The sequence below is a fragment of the Setaria viridis genome, chromosome 9 (assembly GCF_005286985.2).
Source record: "Setaria viridis chromosome 9, Setaria_viridis_v4.0, whole genome shotgun sequence".
NCBI lineage: Eukaryota > Viridiplantae > Streptophyta > Magnoliopsida > Poales > Poaceae > Setaria > Setaria viridis.
Genome location: NC_048271.2, coordinates 52744923 through 52768156, shown reverse-complemented (window position 1 = coordinate 52768156; position 23234 = coordinate 52744923).

The following is a 23234-nucleotide window of genomic DNA, read 5'->3' as shown; positions in this document are numbered from 1 at the left end:
GCATGAACGGACATAAGTGGTTCTACCGCTGTTGGAAAAGCGCCGGTTCCTAATGGGGTTAGTACCAGTTGTGCAACCGATATTGCTACTTTGATACTAAGAGGGACTTTAGTATTGGGTCAAATAACCGGTACTAAAGGGGTATTTACAAAAAAAAGAAATCACCCTGCCCGAGCTCGAGCCTCGAGCCGCACCCCACCGACCCGAGCCTGAGAACTCCTGCCGCCGTCCGCCGCCCTCCCGCCACCGTCCTCCGGCCGAGCCTTCCCACCGCTCCTTGCCTAGCCCTGCCGCCCTCCCGCTCTCCCGATCACCCCGCCCTCCCGGTCACCGCCCCCCTGCCACTCCTTGCCTAGCCCCGCCGCCATCCGCCGCGCCCTCCCGCCCCCCTCCCGCCACGCCCTACCGCCATTGCCCTCCCAGCCGCCCCGTCCTCCTGGTCGCCGTGCCCTCCCGCTGCTCCTTGCTCGGCCCTGCCGCCATCCGCCGTGCCCTCCCACCGCTCCTTGCCTCCTGCTGGCACCCTTGCGGTGTTGAGAGAGAGGCGGATGGGGTGACGAAGATGGATAAGGACAGAGAGAACGGGTATGGGGAGATGGATAAGGACAGAGAGAGCGGGTATATGGGGCGGGCGGATGGGGTGACGAGGTACGGGAACTCCTTTAGTACCGGTTAGGAGCTCCACCCGGTACTAATGGGTGACCTTTATTACCCGGTGGAGCTCCCAACCGGTAATAAAGGGGTCCTGGGGACCTAGCCGTTAGACCCGGTACTAATGCTCATATTAATACTAGATCAAAATCTAACCGGTCCTAGGACCAATGCTCAGTTTTTCAGTAGTGTATAGTAACCGGAAGATGTCTAGTTTAGATGAAGTTGTGGGCAACTCTCATTGTACCTGTCTAGGATTCAGTATAAGCTCATGCATGCATCATGCATCTCGTCTTCCTAAACAGGAGTGGGAAATTAAACCCATGGGCCCATAAATAAACTAACAATGCTGGTCAAAATTCAGTGTTCACAACTACAGTCAATAAACATTTGCATCCCAGGTATCGTGTGTTCTAATAGGATTGATGTCTTTGTTCATATCTACAGCCAAATGAGGGAATTAGCATCATTGAACTTTGTTCCCTATAAAATTGCTCTTGCATCCTATATTAAGAGATAACCACTATGCATGAAAAAACCATCTGCCGTTTTCAAAAAAACAATGATAAAATAATTAATGGGTGAACATATAAAATTAATTGTGCAGTGAATAGATTCGAGAGTGTTAAATACCTCGCACTGTACATCAGATTCAGCAGTGCCCTGATGCTGATTGGTCTGCCGATAATTTGGCACCCACAGCCCATGTCTTGTGGCACCTCATAATCAATACAGGTATGGGTCGCATAGTCAAGTTTAATTTACCATTCTCCTCACAGTAAGTAAATGTTATGTCTGATGCTGGCTGTTGATCCATCTGATCTCTGCGCACAATTTCCAGTAAAAAAATGGAGGTAAACAAAGAAATTATCTTATTGCAAAATATTTTTTTACAAGCAACCTTGTTAAAAAACTGTTTCTTATATAAACACTTTTGAATCAAACCACAGTTGGTTTTGTTCTCTTACTAAACTGCGCATCAAATATAACAAACCAAGCTTTTGGGGCGAAAAATAAGTATATAATGGCTGGTAAATCGGTTATATAGTAATTAATAATTAGTGAGAAATATATGGAGAATATTTCTTTCTTGGCATATGATAATAAAATTTGGCACCAGGGGTTAACAAAAAAAATTCCCTTCTTAAGATTGGGATTTGCAATGAAATCGGCTTGGAAAATTAGCACAGCATAATCATTTACAAGATTCCAGCTCCAATGAACTTCAGTAAGTAATAACTTAAGACGTAAGAGTAAAAGTATATAGGCACCTCAACTCCAATGAGATAGTGAGTGAAAAATAGTATATGTACAAATGATATAATGGATCCGCGCTTCCAAGGGAACATTTGGTGCACATCTCGGAAGAATCATTGTGAGGTTTGACCAGTCAATGCAACCTGTGCAGAAGCTATAGTGCAACTACCAGCTGTACCACAAGCTTTTCTTTGTTCTTTTAATGGGCAAATAGTACGATATAGATTAGCCCTTCACAACCACCAGAAGCTCAACCATTAGAATGTGATCTTACACTGTTAGCATGTGTATGAATTTGTACTTTCATCTTCACAATGTTTTCTCTGGAACTCCTAAAGGAAAGTGTAACTGTAAATTCTAAATGTTTGCTCATCAGTGACTGATTAAAAGCGGATCGGAAAAGTAAAATGTTATAGCAGAACATGTATATTTTCCAGGCAGCTTGATCCCTTTGGTTGTTTTAGTGCAATTTAGTGCAATCTATGTAGCATGTATAGAATTATGCCACAAGCAAATATATCAGTAGACAAAAAGCATTTAAAATTCCAATTAATGATGATGCATTGTGCCCCATAAGCTTGATGGAGATCTAGGGTTGCATGATAATGGTGGGAAACTTAATAATAACTAGTAGAATAGTTGAAGGCATTTCACAACTAGATTTGCAAATACAATTGTATTTGCCATACAAATCCAATGGCTAGCATTATTTTCTACACAAATGCAGTACGTAAAGCATCAGCATAATATTCTCATTCCACCAAACTGCATGATTCAGATACTAATCTTTTACTCTTGACGAATTAGGAAAAAATACAGTTTATATTCTTCTTTCTGACAGATTATTGTGGAAAATTGTAACCCTCAGGTTTTTTTTTGGGTTGGGTTTTTTTTTTGGTGGGGGGGGGGGGGGGGGGGGGGGGGGGGGTTAAGGGGTGGCGCAAGATGTATTGATCATGACAAACTAATGACATAGGAAGAGCCCAATAATAGAGAATAAATATCCCATTAGACTAATAAAGATCCCATTAGCCAGCCAATGACAGCATATAGATGCAGCTCAAATTCTCATTGTCTCTTGAATATTCAAATTCGCGCGATCCACTGTTTCTAGTAATATAATCCTAGATCATTAGCTGCTGCCTGTTTAAAAAATCGAGCCATTGACCCTAAACACTAGAATTAATAGCCTAGCTACGTATTGAGCATAATTACCATGATCAAAAGACTTGCATATAATACCAATTGCAGGGTAAGACACTCTGCAAGTGACCATATGGCCCTTAAGTACGATGTTAATTCAGTAGAATATGCCAAATCGCCAATCAAAACCAGCTAGTGGCATAATTACCATGATCAAAAGACTTGCATATAATACCAATTGCAGGGTAAGACACTCTGCAAGTGACCATATGGCCCTTAAGTACGATGTTAATTCAGTAGAATATGCCAAATCGCCAATCAAAACCAGCTAGTGGGAGATGATCTAAGCGTATCCTGATGGCAGCATGTCTGACGGGGCATATGTAGCTGAATCCAATTAGTTGGAAGCACCATACAGGTTGTCACGTGAACATGATATAATTTATGCAGAACCCCTTCAACCCCACGCAAGGTCACACACACTCACAACCAAGTGAGATCAGTCTTTTGTTTAAGTCTACACTTGATCGAGAGAGCGAATCAACAGTACTGCCTATCAGCTAAAAAATTGGCCAAGTAGGCCTTGCCTACTCCACAGATGGCTGGAATCACATGCATTATCTTAGCATATAGCACTACATCAACAAGCTCCCACATGCCTCACCTATAACTAATCTGTCACTCCGTTTGTGCGTAAAGTTTGAAAAGGCTTATGTGAATCATGTGGACCAAGTAAATCTGTGCAGATCAACCAGGAAGGGTGATCGAGCCTCATGGTCTGATACTGAAAAGATCCTTCAAGCGGATGGTCCACATCAGGAATGATTAGGATATGTGGGGTTACAGAAAGTAGCCTTTCCTACCTCAGCACTGACATGATTTGGCCATCATCAGTAAGAGAATCCCTTAACATTCAATTTCCACAGCATGATGAAACTGTCTTAGAGCTCTGATGTAACAAACTCCATAAACATCTCAAATTAGTTTATGCCATCACCACATGTTGCCATAACTCCAAAATCACTGAACAGGGTAAAATCCTGATTCCTGAATGAAAGTAGATCGTACCTATGGCACTTTCAGGGATAAACACAAGCAATACATTGGAAACTTTATCAAAGTTGAGTTTATTGCACAAGAAGCTTCCACTCTATATAACTACCAGGATCCTTAACCAGAGTTGGAAAATGACAGGTATTACTCTGACACAAGAGGTATCATCTTATCTGGAGATACTGAAGGTCAGCCGTCTTCAATTGAAAACGCTGGCAAAAATACACCCGCTTTAGGGAAATCCAAGACCTACCTACCAATGAATATTGAAACAAGAGACCTGACAATGTCCTGTGCTCACAGCCAAAAGAATACAGTATAGCTATTCGAATTAACAAGGAAAAGAATCCAGATCTTGCTGCAGGACTCAACATGCTCATCATTGAAAGCTAGATTATACTAGGGTGAACAGTTGGTACACGAGAAATAGAATAAAATCTTCTAGACCAAAGCTACAATTTGAAAGCATCTATGCTTTTAGGTATAATCAGCAGCCAAAAATATGTAGCTGTTAGAAATCGACGCCCAAATCTTGACACCGACTCCCTAGAAGTGGCACCAAAGTGGTGTGATACCACTTCTTCTGTGGACCTTGTACCCACACTCTGAGGAGACCTTCACACCGATACCAATACGGGAGACCAACTCTCTACAAGGGAACTCAAATCTTTTATTCACCTACTCACAACTTGATACAACACTCACTCTTACACTCTTTATGTGGCTACCCTATCATGACACCACTACACTACATGGCAATTTTGCCATCTCTTCACCTATGGCTTGCATGCCACTCTATACCATGGTATGGCTAGGAGAGAGGGGAACACCTCTATTTATAGGTGCTCATGATCATTATGGTGTTACCATGTGGAACCTTCCACACCCTTCCATATAAAATATCCTAACTCTAGAACCCTCCTCATCCTTATCTAGTTTCTTATATTTCTACCATGCTAAAATAATGCTAAAATATCTAGTTACAGAGTATTATACACTTCACCATGAAGCATGGCAACTATGGCTCATGCATTCTCTCCAATTTTCAAGAACCTTCTTACATTGTCATGATCTTATCCTTATACATGGCAAAGTTAGTCTCTTGATATCTCCACAATCTTCTAGAATGTTCCAAGTATGCATTACATATTTCAACACTCTCCCTCAATGCATACTTGTCTCGGGCGATCGAACCATTGCGTGTCCCTGCCCTTGGATCTTCTGCGCTCTACCATTATGAATCTTCTTCTTCACTTCCCCTCATGACATGGTCTTCTTTTCCTTCAACTCATATACCTCTGTCTTCAGTTGGAGGTTCCCCACAGACTTATGCATCCATGCTCTTTCTTCTTCCCCCTTCTAGTTCTCTGTCCTCTAGATGCTTCCTTGTACGAAGGCAAAATAACTTTAGCCGGTGAATCATTGTCATACCTGAGAACTTTACAATTGCGTCCTTCCATAATTTTCTTTGCCCTATCATGCTCCTCCAAATCTTCATGGATCACTAATGCTCCATGTCTATCTTCACCATGCTCTTGTGGCTCCTCGTCATCATGAAGACTAGGCTCTATCTTCTCATCTTTAATATCTTCCTCCTCGTCACTTAGAGCCTCCCAATCTTCATCACTATCATATCCAAATACTATGAATCCATCTAAAGTATCTGGATCTCTCACCTCCATGGAGAAGCCACCTTCTGCATCCCACTCTTCTTCTTCTTCTCCAATGCTATTTGATGGAGTTTCACCTTCTGTCAAATCTTCCACGAAGTAAGCTCCATCATCTTCAATTGTGGCTGCTGCCTCAGCATTCCACTCTTCTTCGCTTAGCCACCCACTCAGGACAACTTCTTTTGTTGTAGCCACGTTTCCTTTTGAGTGCCTCCGTAGACTCCAGCAGTCCCGTGCAAGATGCCCTTTCTTGCCATAGTTGAAGCACTCACCTCTTCTTCTCCTCTCATTCTTGACTAACTCTTCGTCATCTTCGTCACTGCTCTCTTGTTGAGCTCCCCATGAATAGTTGCTCTTCTTTGGGCAACTCCTATCACCTCTTGTCCACTCTTTCGCCTCTCCTCGGACTCTTGGTGGACCCTTCTTTCTGATGAAGAGCACCTCCTCTTCATCCTTCTCTTCCAAAGTGATGTTGCCCATCTACTTGTCTAATGCCTCCTGATTAGCCAATAAGTTCTCCAACTCCACCAAGGACGGCTGTACTGGCCATGCACTGCAGCCATAAACCCACTGTACTCGGGTCTTAGGCCGCTGATGATGATCCTTCTCATCCGAGCTTCGCTGACCTTCTCCTCCGGGTCAAGCTAAGATAACTCCCGGCATATATTTTTTACCTTAGTAAAGTACTTGTTAATGCTCAGAGTTCCTTGTGAGATACCTGCAAGCTCTTTCTCTAGAAGCTGAAATTGTGCCTCATTCTCCTTCGAGAATAGCTTCACAATGTCTCACAAGCCTCATTTGGTGTCACTGTGTCTCTGATGTGCTCCACCAGGTCTTCCTCGATCGTCGTCTTCAACACGAACATAGCCTTGCCTACCTAGATTCGACACTTCCGCAAGGCTTTCGTGTTCTCCTTTGGTGGAGGAGTTTTCTCGGTGCCTGCTACGACCTCCCATAGGTCCTGACCCATCAAGTAGGACTCTATGCAGGTCTGCCAATAGCCATAGTTGTGGCTATTGAGCTTCCTCATACCTCCTGCGCTCAAGAGATCCGCCATCTCAACTGGCACCCAGCATCACCTACGCTTGGTCCCAGACCAACATTCCTTCACAGTCCCGGATTGTGATCTCCGGCAGAGTCTCCCCTTAGCGCCTCTCGATGCCACACAAAGCAATGTAAGCGCCCTGCGCCTACCAACAACTGCACCGACCACTATGAGTGCCGCGCACTCACCACAAAACTCGTCACGACCACTATGAGTGCCTCGCACTCACCACAAAACTCCTCCCAATGACGGTCGCTAACCAACCTGGCTATGATACCTAGTGTTGAGAAATCGACATCCAAACCGTGACACCAACTCCCTAGAAGTGGCACCAAAGTGGTGTGACACCACTTCTTTTGTGGACCTTATACCCACACTCTGAGGAGACATTCACACCGACACCAACATGGGAGACCAACTCTCTACAAGGGAACTCAAATCTTTTATTCACCTACTCATAACTTGATACAACACTCACTCTTACACTCTTTATGTGGCTACCTTACCATGACACCACTACACTACATGGCAATTTTGTCATCTCTTCACCTATGGCTCACATGCCACTATATGCCATGCTATGGCTAGGAGGGAGGGAAGTACCTCTATTTGTAGGTGCTCATGATCATTGTGGTGTTGCCATGTGGCAACTTCCACACTCTTCCATACAAAATATCCTAACTCTAGAACCCTCCTCGTCCTTATCTAGTTTCTTATATTTCTACCATGCTAAAGTATCTAGTTCTAGAGTATTATACATTTCACCATGAAGCATGACAACTATGGCTCATGCATTCTTTCCAATTTTCAAAAACCTTGTTATCTTGTCATGATCTTATCCTTATACATGGCAAAGTTAGTCTCTTGAGATCTCCACAATCTTCTAGAATGTTCCAAGTATGCATTGCATATTTCAATAATACCCTACTCTAAAAATTGAGGGTGAAAGTTATTCAGGTCAGGATATGATTGTGGTCTCTGTAACAACTCACGTGGGAATTGATGAAAATACAGTTACATGAGAAGAGCTCCTAAAATGGCAGGGATAAAGAGCGCAGCAAGGTGACTGCCACCAATTTTGCCTAAATAATAGTAACTTCATGTCTAATGATGTAGGATAAGAAAATAGGTACCAACATCCATAATGCTGAATAATGGTTATATGGAATGGATAAAGATAAGTATAGGGAAATGAGTTTGAGGAAAGGAAGCAGTGCATGGCAAGTGCTGTCTTGACACAAAACACTGAAAGCATCTAATTCCTTTGATCCGCGCATGTTGAAGACAACATATTCATGTCTGAACTTTTTGGAGTAATATAAGTATCATCAAAACAAACCACTTCAAGTGGGGTACTATAAGTATAATTGTATGGCGTACTGGTTCATATATGTAAGGGAAATAATTAGTTACTTTTGGAGATGAAATCAGGTCTGTTTGCTTAGGGAAGCATGCAAAATCCCAACATTTTGCAACCCCCACAAATTTTTGGGGGTGATCAGAATGGACATACCTTCCAATAATGAATGCTTGGGCTTTTCCCCTTTTCTCTGACTCAGGGATGGTTATGGTTTGCTCATCTCATTGCAGTTTGAGTAACCTTTTCATACGGTAAAGGTTTAGCATAGCATGCAATTGCTAAGTGGTGTTATTGCGAAAACCCAAAGTAGAAGTAAAGATATCCAAAAGGAGAACATTTCTGCTGACCCCTGAAACCAAAATGAAATTAAACAACATATAGATATCACTACTGAAGTAAAGTATCTGTGTTTACCTAGTTGAGCTATACCCAAGGATATTTCAAACAAAGTTTGCAATGAGATCAGGACATTTACTGTAGCATGATTTAGAGGGGTTAGCATAACTAGTGAGGTCATGAACCAAGTCTCCTTCCAAGATTTTTATTTTGAACATGTTGATGCAAAATCCTAGCGGTGGTGGACCCTGCATCAGCACATGAGGACCTAGGAGATCTGCTTAACTCCAGTGTAGAATCCAAATCAGTGTGCATGGTGTGCGCGGGCATGCCAGTCAGTTTGACCATTCAACTGACAAGGAGATGATAGTCGTTGTGAAGTCCGAGGCAACTGGCCGATCAGGTCGATATAATCCTTGACGAGCGTGAGTAATCATCAGCCATCCAGCCGATTTAATATATTCTGCAATAACCATCGACCAGGCGGCCGATAGAAAACAAGATGCTATTGAGCTGCCGTTCCACCATAGCTAGAGCCACAAACCAATGAGATCAAAACTAAACTCTCCACCAATATCTCTAGATGAAACCACAGCGATGTGCCCGGTAGTTGCAGTCTAGAAATATTTAGCAGGATGTTAATCTGAACCCCATCAGCCGATGAATCCAATCATAACGAAACTTAATCCCAACAGCACTCGAAGGGGTAACCAAGATTAAGATGCAACAGGCTATTAAGCGATCTGTCATCTATAATGAACCGATCTAAAGCTAATTAAAGCAAACTGAACGGCAATACGATAGAACAGATAAATATCAGCCGATGCAGACTTAATCAAGGCAGGATAACTGGTGAATACCGTAGATCAAGACAGAAGCCATGCGTCGTAAGTCAAAGATCCAAGATACTCGATAACTGGTAGATAAAACTAGACGAAACCACAGCGATGCGCCCGGTGGTTAAAGCCTAGAACACCTGATGACGGAACTTGCAGCTTGCTGGAGGTCGAGGTCGATGCAGCCCAGCTTGCTAGAAGGAACTCGTCGAGAAGCTACATTACTCCTACTCCTAATGCAATGATAAATGTGTTGTATATTGATCATGTGATAAAAATTACAATGGCCAGGACCCTTTATATTTATAGGGCGGATGGCCTTTGACGCACCACGTACAAGGCAAGCCATGTACACAATCTTTTCTAATCAAAACTCTATCTCTAACTAATCCAACTCTATCTCTAATCAAGCTTATCCTAACCAACTCTATCTCCAGAATATTTTATTCAATTCTTGCCCCGTGCGTTGATTTCCTTTTCTTGCTTTTTCTTTCTTCAGCCTTATTTAGGAGATTTTATTATTTTTTTGCATCATCGGCCGATACCTTCCTTTCAGAGCATATTTCTAGATTTTGGTGTTAACACAGGTCCCCCAGTTTTGAAGTACGAAGGCTTCATGTTCCGAAACTAATTATAGAAGTCCGATAATTCGGTGTCAACACAGGTGTCAACAGAACAGCATAGCTTCGCAGTAATTGAGTAGTATATTTTTGCCCACCTCCATGATCAGAATAAAATACTGACAAGATAACTGCAGGTTCCAGATCTATAGATGTTTCGGTTGTCAAAAACTAATCAACCTAATATATTTTTAACATACATAGGGACAGCTCTATGTCCCAGCATCTATATCACGAGAGTAATACAAATTAGAAGGCTAGGAGACATGGAACTTGCCTATGATCGGTTTCCAAAGCATCCCAGTGTAGTTGGGAGAAATTTATAAGTCCCACTTGAAGGGAAATAGATACCTATCTCCATTGCAGTGTAACAAATGTTATCTCTCCAATTACATTATGTCCATGAAACATAGTTGCAATCTGCAAAGGATAGGGAGTTCGCTGAATCAAATAGAACTGTGGCTGGTAGGGAATCAAAAGAACAATATAAGAGCATAAAATAAACAACAAAAATTTAGTTGAAGGCTTCCCATTATTCTGCTCTGTAGTATAATTGCATCCTGTGTATGTTGGACGACGGGAACTTCAGTCGCCCTCCTAATCTTCCATTATACCCCATCCTAAGGGAAGTGTAAGAAAATCTGAGGGTACAAGGCATTGATGTTGATAGGTGCAATATTTAGAACACAATCCATTGCTTTATCCAGTCAAGAGTCAACCAAAACGGCCTTACCTGCACAGTGGTGGACCTTACTTCAATCGGTTAGGCTAGTTTTAGTGATATTGAGGATTCAAGTTATTCCCGGCGCTTTGCAACATTTTGCCAGTTCACTGGTAGCTTGATTCTCTTGTGTGGAAACGCTTGAAAAGCCACTGAATCCACTCACTAACAATAAGCATGATATAAACCAACTATGTTTCCTTCACGCCATGGCGATCCCACTTTAGATTTGAAGAGATTTCAGCACTCATAACTTTATCAGCATCCCAAAATCCCAATGAACGCAAACATGTAGGCACCAACGGTGAACCAGAGCACAAATTTGTACCGGCACTCGACAGTACAGGCAGCGCTCAATTCAAACCAACGAAGAATCAAATACACCAACTCGCAGTGGCCACCGAAACAAACATGAACAAGGCATCACCACAGCGCAATTTGAAATGGAGAACGAGTGCACTTACATTTCGGAACCCCAGTGGGGGATCACATCGCCATTCCCCAAAATCGGAGCATAAAAACATAGCGGGACCCGCATTGGAGTCGGAACGAGCACAGCCGCGCGGGTATCGGAGCGGGGTCCAGCAGAAGGAGAGGGAGAGGGAGAGGAAGCTGAAGCGGGGGGCAGCTCGTCTCCATCTCCATCTCCATCTGACATCTCCTCGCGCTCCGCCATGGCGGCGAGGCAAAGGCGCAGTGGTTCCGGTTTAGTAGGCCTTAATGGGCCCATAGTTCTTTCGTTGGGCTCAAATATTCAACGGTTAATATGGATGGGCTGCGACGAGTAAATTTGACACTAGACCAGCCGGCCTGTCTAGTTGACTTGGCACGGCCCACAGGTACACGCGGCCTTTCATCTCCGACGCGAGTGTGGCGGCCCATGCGTAACGCCGGCTCTACACGTCGCATCGGCGTGGGAGTCGACACGGATCGCGCTGGCCGGCGAAACCGACGGACTCGACGACGCAGCGCGGGGGGTAGTTGGCGCGCGGTGGACTGCGCGTGCGGCCGCCCAGGCGTCGCCATCCGACCAGGTGGGCAGGCGGTGGCGCGCCATCGCAGGGCAGGGCAGGGCAGCAATAACGAAAGCACCCACCCACGGCCACGGATCCGTCGCCCTGCCTTCCTAGTCCAGTCGGAACTCGCGAGCTGGAACCCGGACGGACGGGATCCGATGCGTCCGCAACCTCCAAGCCACAGCCCATTCCATTCCATCGTATGGACGTCGCCGTCGCCGCCGACTCAGCTCGCCGTTGAGACGTTGAGACGCCGCCAGGCAGGGCCAAATCGTACAGCGCCAGCAGCGTGCCAGTCGCTTGCTGGCACGTACGCGGTGAGCCCGCACGCCCACACATCTTTTGTTTCGTCCCTCAGTTACGCGAGCGCCCTGGGCATGGACCACGCCCCCGGGTCGGGCCAGCCAGTTACGCGAGATTCAGGAACCCGGCAGCACGGGCATGCGCCCCCAATGAATGTGTCAGGCAGGCCGTTTCGTCAGGTTCCCCGGAATGCCCAAGCTGCCTGCAAGAGGACGAGAGCCGTGGCCCGTGACCGATCGGCACGGCGCACCTGAAAGCAAGCGCGAGATGAACATTGGCATGACGAACGTACAGGGTACACACACCTCCCCTGCTGCCGCGGCATCGTGGTTCATGGATCAGTAGGTCCCGGGAGCAGTCGCGGACTTGCAACGCATCGGTGAAAGTGATACAGGGCGCCTGCGCTCTAATTTTTCAACGGGCCAGGTCGTGACGCGTGCGTCAGGGAACCATTTCCATCTTTCGAGTCCGGATGCGCAGTAGACGGCTCGTCACTCGTCGATTCCCATCGTGTTTTGTTTTTTTTACTCCGTGTGGTCTAGTAAAAGAGAAGAGATAATAAAAAAGTAAAGCGAGCGTGTAAAAACCGAGAGAGAAAAGGGAAGAGGCCGAGGTTTTTATATAGATTATCCGTGCAGGGTGGAGTGGTTGGGCGAGGCGTCACCGTCGGAGGTGACCGGCGGGATTGACCAGCGCGGCGCGGCGCGGGGAACGGAGCCGAACCGAGCGCGTCGGGTCGACCTCGACCGCGCGCCACGGCGCCAGCCAGCCAACCAGAGGCGGCGGTGGCGCACGTCGCGTCGCGCGTGGTGTGCCGTGTGCGTGACATGCGCCGTGCGCGTAGCCTTTTTGGTTCCGGGCCCGTTCCCATCGCCGTCGTCGCCCTCGCCCGGCGCGGCGACGTCTGGGTCGCAGCCGCCAGCCAGACCACATCAACCGGATGGATGGGACGCGCGCGCGCCCCGTACGCCCGCGGGTACTCGGCGCCGGCAGCGGATTGGACAGGGAAGCCGAGCACCGAAGACCACGCGGCAACGAGCGCCGGCCAGCGCGGCGCCGCGGTGGTCTGGTATGGAGCCGTCTGTCTGCCTCACTGCCTGGCCCACGTCACCTTGGCCTCCGCTCGTCCAAAGTATTTTTCTGTCTAACGCTGGCTATCCTGGTTCAGGGCTGTGATTATTATTGCGAAACAGCTTCTACGCTTTATTTGGCTTGCAAAACAGCGTCAGCACGCTTGCATTTCTGTATGGACCGATCTGTACACGGTGCAGAGTACCGGTAGTACAACCAGCGGCGTTGGACGACGCAGACCTGCGGGGAAGAAGACAAGGCGAGGTGCGGTGGCGTCAAGCGGAAGGGAGGAGATCGAGCTGGAGAAGGTAAGGTGTCCGTCAGCTGAGAAAGCCCCCCGTACCTCCTCCACAGTGTTCACCAGTTCCGCACGGATGGATCAGTGGAAAGAAAGCAAAGCGAGGGGAGCGCCCTTCCCTTCCCTTCCCTTCAAGTGACATTTAATTTCGCAACAACTTGGAGGCCTGCCCAACATATCCATCTATCCATGCGTCCATTGCGTAGTGGCATGATTAGCTTACGAAAACGATCGAAGCGAATCATTGGGCCCGATGGGTACAGTGGCTAACATGCATCGCCTTCTATCTCTCTCTGAATTAGCGAGTGATGGATAGATTGGAGTAGATGGGATGAGGTGGGCCTTAAAACATGCTTGTGCAGAAAGAAACATCACGTCACGTCGCGGACCGAGCCATGTTAGCGCGAGGTCGCTTTAGGTAGGAGCGGGGGTCGAGCGGAGCAGCCGAGCAGGGTGGTGGTGGGAGTGGTCACAGGTCAGAGAAGAGAGAACACGCGCAGCGCAGATCCGTCACGCATGTGGCCGCTCCCCGTCCACTCCATGGGGTGAGTTGGGTGGGTTCGAGTTGGTTGGCTCGGTTGGCTTCTCTCGCCTTCCTGTACCCCTGCTCCACCCGCGCGGGCTCTCCCCTCCCCTGTCGTCATGCGCCACGGGCACCCCAGTCCCCAGCCTAGCTCAGAGCAGGCTGCGTCGCGTCGCGTGCCAAGAGCCTCTGTCTCTCCCTGCACGCACGGCACGGAGACACTTCAAGACACATCTGCTGCTGCAAGTGCAAAGCGATCGAAGCCGAAGCTTTTGGGGGTCGGAAACTCGGAATAATCATCCGTGCCGGCCACAGACCCATTGCCCTTTAGATTTTTTCAAATGCGGGGGGCTAGTAGCTAGTGGCTAGTTGATATTCTACTCGCGTAAGCAAGCAACACGTTCGAATCGTGTGTATCACCAAAGCACTCACTCGGCAACGGAAGAAGCAACCCCCGGAACCGGAGGTCAAACAAAAACTATGCTCCCATGTCGCGCGCGCGCGCAGCGGTGAGAAGCTGACGGCGACGTGCACGGCCCAAACTTGCTCTACGTTTCCTAGTGACCGCTGGGGAGGAGACGCCGCCGCATTTTCACACCGGTGACGAGGCGAATCACATTCTCCCCTCCTCCTTTCGCCTCCCGTCCCCCCTTTTTCCCCCCGCGCCGGCCCTGATTCCACCGGGGGGCATCGTCGGAGAAAGTCCCAGGCTTTAGAATAATTCCCCATTGGTGGGTGGGTTAACTTGTCATCATCCTCGGGAATTTGCAGCTAAAGCAAAGGGCAGTAGAACACGCAGATGCTGAGATGCAGTTGGGAGGAGAGAGGAGAATTTTTTGGCAAGTGCATTTACGGACTGGAACAAAGAGCACAGAAAGAGAGAGTGTGAGAGTGAGGGTAAAGTGGCGTTGCACTTGGCGTCATGGATTGGAGGGCACTTCTTTTCAGGACGGATCCCCTGCTAAATCCCACGCACTCTCGTATTAGCAGGCGGGGTAATGGTAATCAGCAACTAGACCTATGGAGTGGGCGCTGCTACGAGCAGGAATGATGGTGGCCACAGTGCGTGGCCAAAGCCCGGGGGGGCCGGGCCACCTTGCTTAACGCTCGAACCAAACCAGTTGCTGTCGCTTTATGCTGGTTGTACGTGCCGCTGCATATGGCCCGGGTCGTTGAGATCGCTGCGTCTGTCGCTTGTCTGATGGATAGATCCGCACCCCAACATGCGTTTTGATAAAAAAAAGCTAGCCCAGCGCGTTCGGTTTGGACCAGAGAGATTCCTGCTGATCACTACTACTACCGGTACTGAAGCTGAACTACTGATGCTTCTGCAAATTCTAACTGCAGTTCTAGACCCTGGCTGCGTGTCAGGGACGCATTGCTTCTTGCAAAAGGCCACGCTAAATCTCACATTTCAGAAGAGAAGGAAATGGTGTTTAGCAATTAACATGCAGGCAGTAATCTGTAATCTGAAGTACTAACAGCTAGATTCAGGGAGAGCAAGTCCACCGGCAGTAGTGCAGACTACAGAGCTGAGAGCTCCTGCTTTGCCGTGTAGATGCGGCAGCACAGGCACGAGCTTTCAGGAGGTGGTTGGAGACGCAGCGGCGCCACGGCTAGATCCGCAGCCAGGTGCAGAGAGGCTGGCTGGTTGGTGCGCTGCAGTTTTCTCGGCCGCCGAGGGACGAGTACCGGGCGCTGACGCGGCCTGCCCTTTCTTGCCTGCAACCTTTCGTGTAGGTAGAAAAAACACACCCCTCTGGCAATGGCATGGGCTGCATCGCTTACGCTGCAGCTCGGCGACGCCCATATGCGCCCAAGCCAACTGTTGGAGACGAGAGGCCAGTGAACAAGTGCAGGGGAAAGGTAAAATTCCCAGTATACTTATTGAGATTCTGCCATGCGCTTTGCTAGTACTCGTACTTGTTTCAGAGCGGCAGAGCGTGCCCGTTTGATCAGGCTTTCTGGAAAAGATATTCCCTGCTTCATCGAGTGGAACTTAAACCTCAAGCTTCGGGCTGCGTTTGTGCTGCCACCAATCGAGTTTTTCTTCGTCTTTTTTTTTGGCTTTGACAGCCGCCCTGAAGGAGCTTCCATTGGAAGTTCATAATTACAGATCCGAAGACGTTTGAGAGATGGGATCAATCCGTCATTAGTGATCAATTACTCTAATTATTTAATTATTAGTTAATAACGTCATTAGCAACTACTAACGATAAGTCACCGAAGGAGCCATTTGGGAAGGGGCGTATCCTTCCGGACACCTTCATGCTCTTTGAACTTGTATATATACGTGTAACAATACCCCTCAATCAATAATCCATTCCATTATATCACTTTCACTCTTCCACTTTCTAACACATTCTCAGACACTTTATTCTACACTGAGCGCAAGAAGAAGACCAGAGGGCCTCACCACCAGTGGGACACTTGCACTTCATTGCCATAGAAAATGGTTTCCTTGTTCTTCCTCTCGGTGGCCGGTGCTGGAACCATAGTAGACGCCCAAGGTTTTGCTTCTGCAACAGAGGCGGCAACTTCTTTGCAATCCATGGCCGCCGCAGTCACCGTGGTCGCCGCTTCCGTGGTGGCTGAGGATGCCGTGGCTTCACTGGATGGGGACGCTCGTCGCCTCAGCGACGCAGTCCTCACCGCACTCCACCACTAAGTCCAGGCCAGCGGCCTGGCCCCTCACGGCCTGCAACACGCCAGGCGCCGACGGCCACAAGCAGTTCCACCAGTGCCTCCTCCGAGCGCACACGTACGGCTACACCACCGTACACCACCAGCATTATATCCACTAGACCAGGCTCACGATCAGTGGCGCCTCATCTGCCGACACCCACACAACCATAGGAGCCACCTCACCGTCCTCTGGTATTGCGCATCCATCGCCCAGGGAGCACCATGGAAGGCATCGGGGTCATCCCCGACCTCAACTCACCGGCGGTGGCGACAATGGCTTCGGTCCTCAGGCCGGTTCGTCAACCAATGGTGGCCGTCACGCCGCTATCACCTCCTTCACCACCGCCACCATGATCTCCGGTCTCGCCAGGAGTACCACGACCGCCCACTCGAGCTTCACCATCAGGACCATGGCAGCTCGTGGGGGTCGTTGGCGTTCTTCAAAGACGATGGTGGCCCCTCACCCACGTCCTCAGCGACGAGCCAGGCGGCCGCCGCACCGAGCCCACTCAGCCGCATCGCGGCCATTGGCCGTCGCCCGGGCATCCAGCGCGGCACCTGGAGCCTCGCCGCGCTAGGGCTGGTGGCCGGCGACTAGGGGGAGGGGGTGGCGCAATGGAGGCAGAGGCATGGGGCGGCGTCGGCACCAGTGGCGACCGGCAGCGCAGCGGCCAACGGCGGGCGCGGCTCCGCGCGGCTGGCCAGCGGCGGCGGCTCAGAGGGAGGCGCAGTTGGGGATTGGGAACCCTAATCGGTTCCTCCACCCTATACGGGCTGCGCGCGGATGGGCCACTTGGGCCGCTGGGGTCGCCACAAGGCCGGAGCCGGCCCACAGTCCAGAACGTTGGTGCGGCCTGCACAACCCGCAGGATGGTGGGCTACCACGGGCCGAGCCCAGGCTGAACCAGGCCACCTTGCCTCTTCCGTTTTACAAGATACCCCCAGGCTTACATTTATTTACATGTTTAGAATATTCAGTCCTGCATGTTTATGTTTTAACCCCTGGATTGTTCTGTAAATATGCGTTGTCATGCACATTGTTAAATATACCATCACATATTAGCACCCATGTAATAAGAATGCCAACTTTACCACATTAGTTGCGCATCATCATGATCCGCGGATCTTTCATTGGTGTTAGAATAATTTTTACCTATGCAATTTATTTTTGTTTGCCTGATTAATACTTAATCAATATTCTACATCAAGTAGAATATAAACCAAAATTAAAATTAAGGTACAATACAAAGTGATGTGACCTAGACACCGGCTGTGATAAGTTTCTTTCTAAGAATTTATCTACCTAGAGATTGTGCTTTTAGGCAGTTTTTGCTCATCACTAAGAGGTCTATATATTTTTGATGATTACCTTCAAAATGTATGTCCAATTTTCATATAAATGGACAACATTGAATATGACTATCAAGTCAATTATTCCTATAGGATTTAAAATATCCTACACCTTAATTTTTATTGTAAGAATCATTTTACATTCACTATTTTGCTCACTTTACAACATAAATTTACCTTAGTAAATTAATCATATACATGGTTCTCTCACGTAGGAAAATAGCTCATTTAATCAACAAAGATTTCACTAAACTTGCAGCAGATGCTAGCAACAATTTGACTTGGGCTATGGATGTAAAAATAGTGCTTACAACAAAAGAATTCTTTGGAACACTCAATGAACCTAATCCACAAGCTCCTATTCTTGAAGCAGACAAGTTCAGAACCTTGCACTTTCTAAGACATCATCTTCATCCAGATCTAAAAAATGAATACATCATACAAGATGACCATAAGAAACTTTAGGATTCACTCAAAGAGAGCTATAATCAACAGCAAAGTGTAATTCTACCAGAAGCAAGATGCGAGTAGTCTCTACTCCATTTTATGGATTTCAAATCTGTTGCAGAATACAATTCTGTAGTTCACACGATTTGTTCCAAGCTTCGTTTATGTAATCAACCTTTGGCTGATGTAGAAATGATTGAAAAGACTTTGTCTACATTTCTCCATGCAAATAGGATATTGCAAAAGCAATACCACTGCCGCAACTACACAAAATATTCTGACTTAATATATGATTTATTTCAAGCAAAAAAATATGATGAGCTCTTAACAAAGAACCATCAACTACGCCCCATGGGTGCAACACCTCTGCCTGAAGTTCACTTCAATGCTCAGAACAATAACAAAAGGTTTGGTGGCAAGAAATTCAAAAAGAATTTCAAGGGAAAATGGAAGAAGCAGAATTACCAGAAAGGCGAAGGTTCCAACAAAGGCAAATGCACTTTTAAGAAACATACTCGTTATGACAACTCTCAAGTTTGTCAAAGATGTAGTTGTCACTAGAAAGTGTCACACTGCCAAGCATCTGGTTGATTTATACCAAAAATATGCTGGAAACCAAGTTCATGAGGATAAGTTTGAAGTGCACTAAACTACTCAATCTACTGATGCCAGTTGCTCCAATGATGCTCCCGTGGAACACAACAATGAGAAGATCCCACAGCAGTTGGATGACTTATTCAACATTGGTGATATGCTCATGGATTTTCAATCCAACGACATGTTTGGAGACATGAATTAGTCTCCATGCTCCCCAAAAGAACTTAGTTCTATAAGCCATATTTATGTAATATTGTGTTGTAAATATTTGTTGTCACAAGTATTGTAAGACATATGATACTTATTTAAATAAAATATGTATATATTATCTATGAGTCTAAATCTTAATTTTGATTTACTCATTTTAGATTATCCTACGGGGACAATCCAAATAGAGAAAGAAATTTGTTTGGTGGATAGTTGCACCACCAACACCATACTCAGGGAAATAAAATATTTTCAAACTCTCAAAAAGAGTAAAGGAAATGTTACAACTATCGTGGGCCGCGATGCTGTGATTGTTGGTTCCGGTCGGGCCACAATAATTCTCCCTATTGGTACTCAAATAGTACTTGAGGATACACTCATATATCCTGATTTAGCTCGTACCCTATTGAGTTACAGAGATATCCGTCGCAATGGTTTTCATGTGGAAACACATAGTGCCAACAAAGATGAATATCTATTCATCACTAAAAATTACGGATATAACAAGCAAATGCTTGAGAAATTACGGATATAACCAGTATAACATGTTGCATACATCTTGATGTCTTCAAGGTTTGGCATGATCGCCTTGGTCATCCCAGAATTGGGATGATGTGAAAAATTATCGGCAATTCAATTGGTCACAAATTCAACACTTCAAAAATTCCCAAGCCTTTAGACTTTGTGTGCACCGCATGTGTCACGGGAAAATTAATTTCAAGACCCTTTTATCTTAAAATTAAGGATCAACCACTACAATTTCTTGAACACATTCAAGGAGATATTTGTGGTCATATTCATCCATTAATTAACCATTTAGGTACTTCATGATACTTGTTGATGCATCTACTAGATGGTCAAATGTATGTTTACTGTCCACAGGAAACCATACTTTTGCAAGGTTCATTGCTCAAATTATCAAATTAAGAGCACATTATTCTGAATATGCTATCAAATCCATCAGGATGGACAATGCCGCTTAGTTTTCCTCATATGCCTTCAACGATTATTGTATGGCTCTAGGCATTAATGTGGAATATTCTGTTCTACATACATAAAATGGATTAGACGAATCTCTTATCAAGACAGTTAAATTAATTGCTAGATCATTACTATAGAATTGCAATTTACGAATATCATGTTGGGGTCATGCGGTCTTACATGCCGCTGATTTGATTCAAATAAGACCTATTGCATACAATACGGTTTCCCCGTTGCAGTTAATACGTGGGAATCAACCAAATATTTCCTATTTGAGAAAATTTGATTGCGTTGTATACGTACCGATTTCACCACTGCAGCATACATCAATGGGCCCCATAGAAAATTGAGGATATATGTAGGGTACAAATCACCGTCAATCATAAAGTACCTCGAGCTCCTTACGGGGACTTATTCACAGCCTGGCACAGTGATTGCATCTTCGATGAGGATAATTTCTCGGCATTAGGGAGAGACACTACGTACCAAACAAAATGTTAGGAAATAAATTGGAATGCCACCGGTATTCAGTCCTTTGATCCACGTACTACAAAATCTGAAAGTGAAGTTCAAAAGACTATTCATTTGCAAAATATTGTAAATAATCTGACAGAGGCATTTACCGACTACAAAGGTGTCATAAAATTATATAATCCTGCTGTTAATGTACCAGAAAGAGTAGCAATTCCTACTCAAGATCTCCCAAATCAAAGATCTCCCAAATCAAAATAGGAGGGGGAGAGTTACTGTTACAGAGGATAAGGCTGTAAAAAACCTCCGCAGAAACTAAGGAAGGTTACTTCCAAAGCGGTAAATGCAAATCAGTTGATAGACACCAATTGGATATTGTAAATCCAAATAATGTGGATGTTCAACAGGTACATCACATACCAAGCACAAGTGCACACAATTATATAAGTGTTGGGACATCGGAAGACCCTGACTCTATTATTATGGGAAATCATGATTAGTCAAAGGGGTAAATGAAATTTCCATCAACTATATTGATTATGGATAATCATTCAATAGAAAGACTACAAATGTCAATATTTATTTCGTCTCCAAGATTGTAAGTGACCTTCAACCTGATCCAGAATCTAAGTCCATGATAGAGTGCATCAAGCGCTCCGACTGGAACAAATGGAAGGAAGCAATTGAGACAGAATTGCGCTCGCTAAAAAAATGAGAGGTATTCTTCGTAGTGATACCTACTTATCTTCTTATTTTTCCTGTGGAATCAAAATGGGTTTTCGTCCGTAAAAGCAACGAGGTGGTGAGATACAAAGCGAAGTTTGTAGCACAAGGGTTCACGCAGAGACCCGACATCGATTTTAATGAAACATATTCTCCAGTTATGAGTGGTATAACATTCCGATATCTTATATCATTGGCAGTACAAAAAGGTCTATCCATGCATCTCATAAATGCAGTGACAGCATATCTTTATGGGTCACTAGATTCGGATATCTACATGAAAGTTCCTGAAGGACTTGATATTCCGAACAAGAATCATTCTCGCAACATGTATTGTGTAAAACTTCAAAAGTCACTATATGGCTTAAAACAGTTGGGAAGAATATGGTACAACTGACTAAATAAATTTCTTCTACAGAAGAGTTTTTCCAATAATGATGATTGCCCATGTATATTCATTAAGAAATCCTTAACTGGATTTTGTATTATATCCGTGTATGTTGATGATCTCAATATCATTGGAAATACACGAGATATAAATAAAGCACGCAACCATCTTAAGACGGAATTTGAAATGAAAGATTTGGGTCAAACGAAATTTTGCTTAGGCGAAATTTTGTAGAAATTCAATATGGATAAATCATATCCATCCAAAACACCTATGGTCGTTCGATCTCTTGATATTGATAAAGATCAATTCAGACCAAAGGATAAAGATGAAGTGTTATTGGGACTAGAAGTTCCATATCTCAGTGTCGTTGGAGCGCTAATATATATCGCAAATTGCACAAGGCCTGAATTGCATTTGATGTAAACTTACTAGCTAGATATAGCGCTGCTCCAACAAAACTCCATTGGGCGAGAGTTAAGAATATCTTCAGATATCTCCAAGGCACAATAGATCTTGGCTTATTTTATAATTTTGGCCAAGACAAAACTATGATTGGATATACAGACGCTGGCTATTTATCTGATCCCAATAATACCAGATCTCAAACATGCTTTGTATTTTTACATGGTGGAATAGCTATATCATGGAAGTCATCAAAACAGACTCTTGTAGCCACATCCGCAAATCATTCTAAAATAATTGCATTATTTGAAGCTTCACGTGAATGCGTATGGTTTCGCAGAATGATTAATCACATACAATAGTGGTATAGGTTTGATCACGAACCCTACAATTATCTATGAAGATAATTTTGCTTGTATTGCACAAATGAATACAGGTTATATAAAGAGCAATATTACAAAACACATTGCTCCTAAATTATTCTATCCTCACGAATTACATAAAAATGGTGAGATAGAAATCTTGCAAATCAAATCATGCGATAATCTGGCAGATTTAGTCACAAAGTCATTACCAACATCATGAGACGACTCAAAGATTTGCAAGCATCATGGGGAGTCATTCCTTGATATAACCTATACATAATCTTCTGATTATGAATATTGCACTCTTTGCCTAATGAGTTTTTCCTATCAAGGTTTTCTCATATATAGGTTTTTAATGAGGCAATATGCATTACAAAGCAATCATATATGTCATATAATATTTTCTCCTATATTTTCCCTAAGGGGTTTTAAAGGAGTTTTTCCTATGACATATCTGCACTACTCCTATATTTTTCCCACAGGATTTTTAAGAAGTTATCCATAGAAGATTATAAGAAGCAATTGATCAAGGGGGAGTGTGTTGAAACACAGTTATTAGTGATCAATTACTCTAATTATTTAATTATTAGTTAATGATGTCATTAGCAACTGCTAGTGACGAGTCACCGAAGGGGCTATTCGGGAAGGGGCATGTCCTTCCCGAACGGATACCTTCATGTTTGGGCTTCTATATATGTGTAACAGTACCCCT